We start from the raw sequence: 7,058 nt of genomic DNA on the forward strand, positions 1-7,058 counted from the left end.
CTATGGTAACCTGGTCATCCCCCAGTTTGGCCTTTATCCTTCTCTCTCACAATGTATCTCTCGCTATAAAACTCAAGCAAACTTTCACATCCTCCTCTCACTGTCATTTACATCACGTTATCTCCTTCCTCAAACTTTCCCCGTTAGAGTTCAGCACAAAGCAATTCTGAGTTTCTGAGGCGGATATTAACAAAAGAACTCAGCCTTGTGAGGCAAACTGCAGTTTTCTGTCTGCAAGCAAATACACAACGTAACCTCGTACAAGGGTTCGTAAAATATCTTGCAAGAAGTATATTTTCTGTGTTTTCCTAAAAAAGCCAGCAACCAGTGTCACTTTCCGAATGCATACAGTCCTTTAAGAATGAAACTTCCGTCTTTACAGGAAACAACTTAGTTTGGCTCAGGCAACAAAACTACATATTTTAGGAAAAGGTCATCGTTTGGGTTAAAATAACTAGTGTTGTTACAGATGTTACATGACAAGTAAATCAACTGTGACTTTTCATTTCACACAGGGAACGAACAGCGGCCTCCTGGCTGAAAGATCGCTGGAGGTTTGACCCGTCCACCTCGACCCCTGCCCAGTAATGAAGATTCACTGGTCAGCTGTGGCTCCCAGGAATCCATCAGCAGACTTGGGTCTTTCTCTTGTACTCGAGAAAACGGTGTCCCATTGATTGCTCACTTGGTGCTTACACTGAAAAAAGGCCTACGGTCTCAGATTGTTGTACAGATTGTAAAGTCCATACCTGTAGGGTACAATCACACAGACAAGTATGTGATTATGGTTTGTATAAACTGGCCCACAGCACACGAGCAGTAGAGCTCCTCTTTGTAAGAACTTGTCGACCCCTTCAGCACAAGCAAAAGAATAGATGAAGTGAACTACTTGTAAAATGCCACATGCAGGCTTTAATGCTTGGCATTCGGCCACCTTGTGATAGCGGCCAATGCCAGGAAGAAAAAGAGGAACTGAGGAGATCTATAAGCTACTCTTATAGATCTTAGATGTCATGGAGTTAATAGCAATAATAAAATGGCACTATGGACAAAGGGGATGACAATATTAGGTCAGCACAGTGCAAACACACATAAAGAATATTGAACATTTGGGAATTCTGACTTGCAGGAGCTTTAGCTTCAAGTGTGTTTCAGTACAAGAAGATATGAGAAGAATAATCACCCACATAACTGTCATCATGTCGCCACTCAAAGCCATTCAGTGTCACTGATACTGCAGTGAAGCCTTTGTAAACACAACTTAAAAAGGACTCACAGCCAGTTCGTTTGTTGGACAAAGTTTTGGTGATTAATAATCATCCAGTGAGCTTATAGATTTTGGCAGCGTGGGGAGTCAAAACAAATCGGATCTTTGTCACAGAATCCCAATGGACTCAATTGTCTGTCTTCTTTCTTCCTTTTATTCTCCTCTTCTTTTTGTCATCCAATAATTTCCAAACACCAAAAACAGCAAGCTATGATATTTCTGTATCTCGTTTAGCCACAGCATCTATGCAGGTCATTTTATTCTTGTTGGTTCAGAATGTTTGATTTCTACCCATGTTACCACTTCTAAGTGTTACTTGGAGCAGACAGTATTGCTGTCATACCTGAGTCCTCCATCTTAACTTGGTGTTGAAGTGAATATATGAATACATTAAATTGCAGGTGATAAAAATATGAAATTGAATCATTTCACAGCAGCTACTACAATTAGAACTCAAGGATCACACGTCATTCTGCAACGTGACTCTTTCACATGCATCGCTGGCCTCTTTCGTGCTGCCACAATGAGAGTGATATGGAAATACAAGAAGCCTCATAATCCTTACTCATCGCTGAACTCTGCACCTCGTCCTCGCCTACGGTACGTGAGACAAGTTACCAACGACGTCACAGGAAGCGCATAGGCCTCTTTTATCTGTTTGCCGCAGGCTATAGGTTTCTCCACCCTCATTTCACCGGGCAGTTTCTGGAAGAACACTGACACAAACAGCCAGGGGGCGTAGTTACAAGAGCAAGGATGGAGGGAGGATGGAAAGAGGGAGGGAGGAAGGGTGTGGGGGGTATAGATGTGCATGCATGTGTGTGGAAGAAGAGGAGAGACAAAACTGTGCTAGTGCTAGTGTATTCCCCGTGGCACCACAAAATACATGGATCCACAAATGCCCTTCCATACATGCATTTGGATGTGCGTGAGTGTGTATATTTGCATGGTGTGTGTCTGTCTGTGTGTGTGTGTGTGTGTGTGTTGAAATTTAGAAAATGCGTATGAGGATATATACACGAACATGCTAGAGAAAGAGGCTACAGCACCATCTTGTGGGGAGAAACGCTCTGTCACATTTAAAATTTAATTTTGTAGGAGACAGGGTTGTGCACTGTGGACAATAATAAGAACGTAACTATTGTATGTGTTTTTTCTTGTTTTGGGCTGACCCCATCACACCACCAATCTAACAATGAGAACATCTGTCTCATCTGCTCTTTCATATGCTGCTTGGTTTGATATAGTGACGTGAAACGGGACATAAGCAGTTATCGTGTCAGTTCTTTGAAACGGGTGGTTTCTTCATGCTAAATCATGTGTTTATTATTAGGTGATGGATTATTTTAGGAGGGATAAACTCCAACATATAAGGTCTCAGTATGCTTCAAACCAAGTTTGAATGCAACACATTCTCACTCCCAACTCGTCACATACCAACGCTTGGTCAGTGGCCCTATGCTTCACACTATGACGCTCTAGGTTTCCCTCTAGTGTCAGTTTTACAGGTTTACAGGAAATGTAGTCTTGTTGCATGCTTTTCAAAATAAACTTCCATGGTCACAGGAAACATCCTTGCTGCATGCATACAGTGTCTTTTCAAAATAAACTTCCATGGTCACAGGAAACATCCTTGCTGCATGCATAAAGTGTCTTTTCAAAATAAACTTCCGTGATCACAGGTAACAGCGTCAAAAAAAGGAGGTCGCTGACGCTGTTAGGCAATCTTTATTTGAATAATATTGAGTCCTTTTGGCCTTGGTGCATTTAGCAGCATTTATAATATATTGCTGCATTTAACAGCAACATATTAGACAGAATTCAGTTAATTGGACTGTTAACCGTGCAAAATTAAGAAAATTCACACTCAGCTTTCTCACGAAGTTCAGCTTGAATTTGCACCATCAACCAACTGCAATTCATCTCGACAGTTCTGACCTTTGAGGGGACGGAGAAGCAGAGCCCAAAATGGAATAAAGTGTCCACTTAAATAAAACCCTGCTTTTGAGTATTAACTGCTTCAGAAAAGAGATGCAGCACATGTTGCAGTCAGTTGGGAGACAGGAGTGGATGGTGATAATAAATTCCTGTGAATTACCTTAATTTAGTGTCTGATTAGCAACCGATTAGCAACTCTTCTTGTCCCTATGTTGCCAAGTTTCCAGCGCCACGTATTTCTCATTTTAGATAATTTGTCCTCAGCTCTGACTGGGAGGAGTCATCTGGGAAACTCATGTTTCTTTCTAAAGCCAGCTCAAATAAAAAACACTGAAAGTATTTCAGAGGATTGGAGCAGCTTTTGCCTACAGGACTGTAAAGTGGCTGGGGCGAGCTCCGGATACGGTCTCAGGGCCAGCGAGGATTAGTTTAATCTGACCAGAGGTTCGCCTGTAGATCTGGTCTGGAGCTCAAAGTCATCCTGTGATTGGTTTCCACTGATTCCTCGTGTCATGCTTGAGTACTGAGGATAATTAAACCCATAGATGGCTTCATTTTAGGAAAAACTATGCTTTCTTACTTTGAAGAATTTTAGGGACTCACATGACTGTAAACCAACACACATGTATATGCACGGAGAGTCCATCAAACATGCAGGGAATGCTAAAGCAGTGCTAAAAATGATTCTACGTGTCCCTGGGGTTGTTTGCTTATCAGTGTAAGTGGAAAGTGTTGCACTGTAGGGGGCAGATACTAGTGTGCGTGTGTGTGTGTGTGTGTGTGTGTGTGTGTGTGTGTGTGCGTGTGAGAGAGAAAGAGCTGCTGTTCTTCTCACACTATGATGACTCATTGGTGACATTGTTCTGATTTATTTTTGGTATCCTATATTTGATTAGGTCGCTCTTGGAAATCACACACACACACACACACACACACATACACGTACACACACTCACATTTACTCCATTATACATAAGAGGACACCTCAAAGAGTAACTGCACACTTAAACATGCTTTTCCACTCCTATGCCTGTTTTTTTCATACTTGAATGATTAAATAAATAGCTTCCAGTGGAGCTTCAGGGCCTCAAGAAGACTGTTAGCGTGACATGAGCGGGCATACTGAGCATATTTACATACAGTGAAGAATTATGGATTATGTAGCAGGAGTTGTTTAAAGGAGACATATAATGCTAACTTACAGGTTTATGCTTGTATTCTGGGTTTCTACTACAACATGTTTACATGTTTTAATATAAAAAAAGAACATTATTTCTCTCATACCATCAGTCTGAATATATCTGTATTCACTCTCGGTCTTAAACAGTCTGTTTTAGCGCCTGTCTCTTTAAGTCCCCTCCTGTTTTGTTCTGCCACATCAGGGTTTCGTACAGAATACAAACAAGTGATACAGTAGGTTTATTTGTGACCTTTAGATGTGCTGGTGCTTTGGGCAGAGCCAGGCTAGCTGTTTCCCCCTTGCTTCCAGTCTTTATGCTAAGCTAACTGTCTCCTGGCTCCAGCTTCAAATCTACTGAGCAGACATGACAGTGATATCGATCTTCTCACGTAACCGCCGGCAAGAAAGCTACGAGCATATTTCCCAAAATGTCTACTCTTAGATTATGAATTTTCCACAAATGAAAACGACACGTCTATGTCCCCAAACTACACAATATATACTAGCTGTCATAAAAAACACATGGCAGAAACTACAGCTTGCAGAACTTGTAGTCCTTCTCAACTTTAGAGACGTTTGACTTTAAATATTCTTTCACAATCACATGATCTAAGTCACGAGGCTCTGCAAAGAAGCAAAATACCAACTTTTTTTCTGCTGTATGATGATGACTAGAGTGGTACAATGCAGTAGAAAAGAGAGAAATAGAGAAAATCACAGAGGAATAGACAGATAGCCCGATGTTTAAAAATGAAATACAACTTAAGATAAAAAGCAGGACTGTAGGTGTGTACTGTAAGGGCAGCTTTTATGTGTCTCTGTGCGTGTGTGTGTTATCGGTCCTTAACGAGGATGTAATTGGCAGTGTGTGAGTGGAGATTAGCTGGTGTCAGACCGATGCCACACACCTCTGCTGCAGGCCTGTTTGATAAGATAAGACTCTGTGGCCGTCACTATCACATTCACACAAACTGAGAGGTGTCAGCTCCTTTCATCCCGACAGATGAATGCGCTGCCATATTTGTTCCTGTCATCAAAACCCATGAAAAGATCAAATCAAAAGGTCCATCAATTCCTCTGTCGATACTTCCCCGTCTATTTGTAGCAGTCAGCCGCAAGCCCACTCAATCCTGCTGAAGTCGTAGATCTTCAAAAAAAAGGTCACAAATAATTAGCATCGTATTTTTAAAAGGTCTAAATAAACTCCTGATAAACGCCTTTTTCAGCAGCGGATTAATATGCAATATTTACAGCAGGACGGTGTATGCGGTGATTGATTTAAAATGAACTACAGTGCGTGTTCATTATAATGAAGGCATATGTCACCCAGTGTAAGAGTGGCTGATTTAGAGGTATTTCATAGTTTCTGGACAACAATGCAGCTTTATAATACAGAGAAATAGAGTAAGTTATATCAGGTTTTGGCTACAGATGATACTTAGTTAGTAAGACACTAATAGAACTATGAATATCCCTACACTTAAAGGTGCTTTGTATGAGATTAGGAGCATTTCGATTGCCTTTAAACAGCTCTCAACATGCTGACGGCTGAGCCGGCCGCTTGCAGCTAACGGTGATAACAGTACAAACAACGGCAGCAGTGCTGAGAGAGCTAACGGTCTTACCTGAGCAGGAACCGCAAGGCGGGTGCAACACTTTCGCAACGACGCCGTCGGTCGGGACGGGATTATCAACTGTAACCGCCATATGAGTGCAGTCAGTGGGGAACAGTAACATGCACTAAAAGGCCCAAGAGGCCAGCCCGGCTATGTCAACAAAGCACAGAGAAGCTCGGATTACAACACAGAGAGAGAGCGACTTCATTCTCTGTTCAGGTAGACATTACGTCACGATATCTTTACATAACAAATAGTGGTTTGTTGAAGTGATATGATATTTTTGAGGATTCTTCCACAAGTGTCAGGAGGATTCGAGTTGAGGCTCCAGCTGCTCTGAGCTTGAATTATAGTTTGTGTTTCATGTGTTGTCTGTGTTTTCACATACCGAGTCGGTGATTTGTGTGGGGGAGTTTTTATAGTATTAAATACATTTTTTTTACAGCACGACATACTATAGATGAATATGAATCCATGTTCCCATGCAGCCACATTTACAACACACACGCTCACAGGGAGGTCACCAGTTGCCATAAGTGTCATGTGTTGTAAAATGGAAAGTCTCTTTTAGGAAAATTCAGTTCTTACACACACACTCAGGGGGCCAGCAGACAGTTTAACCAGATATGTATGTTTAAGATTGAATAACAGCTGTAGATTTATCACTCTGTGGAGGCAAACAAAATCTGATCGGCTGCTTCATTTTCCCCCCTTTCCCCGCCATCCTCCTCTTCCTGTCCTAAAATCATAAAAATGCTCTAAAAAGATGAAGTTTCAAAGCAGAGACACGGCACCTTTACGGTCATCTCCGCAGAGGTGGAATGGGACTTTTACCTGTTTCAATTTCAGTTGTGTTGAGCGGATTCACTTTCCAGTTTGAGATGATGACTGTGTCACCGTGACCGTGCTGAGGCTCCACACACAGACCAGAGGCTCCCCTGCATTTGTCATGGCTTAGAATTGGTTGGTTGGATTTCACAGAGCCTGAGGATGGAGCTAAAGTTGTCGAATGTGTGTGTGTGTGTGTGTGTGTGTGTGTGTGTGTGTGTGTGTGTGT

The sequence above is a fragment of the Anarrhichthys ocellatus genome, unplaced genomic scaffold, assembly GCF_004355925.1.
Source record: "Anarrhichthys ocellatus isolate YVR2014 unplaced genomic scaffold, GSC_Weel_1.0 scaffold28, whole genome shotgun sequence".
Lineage (NCBI taxonomy): Eukaryota > Metazoa > Chordata > Actinopteri > Perciformes > Anarhichadidae > Anarrhichthys > Anarrhichthys ocellatus.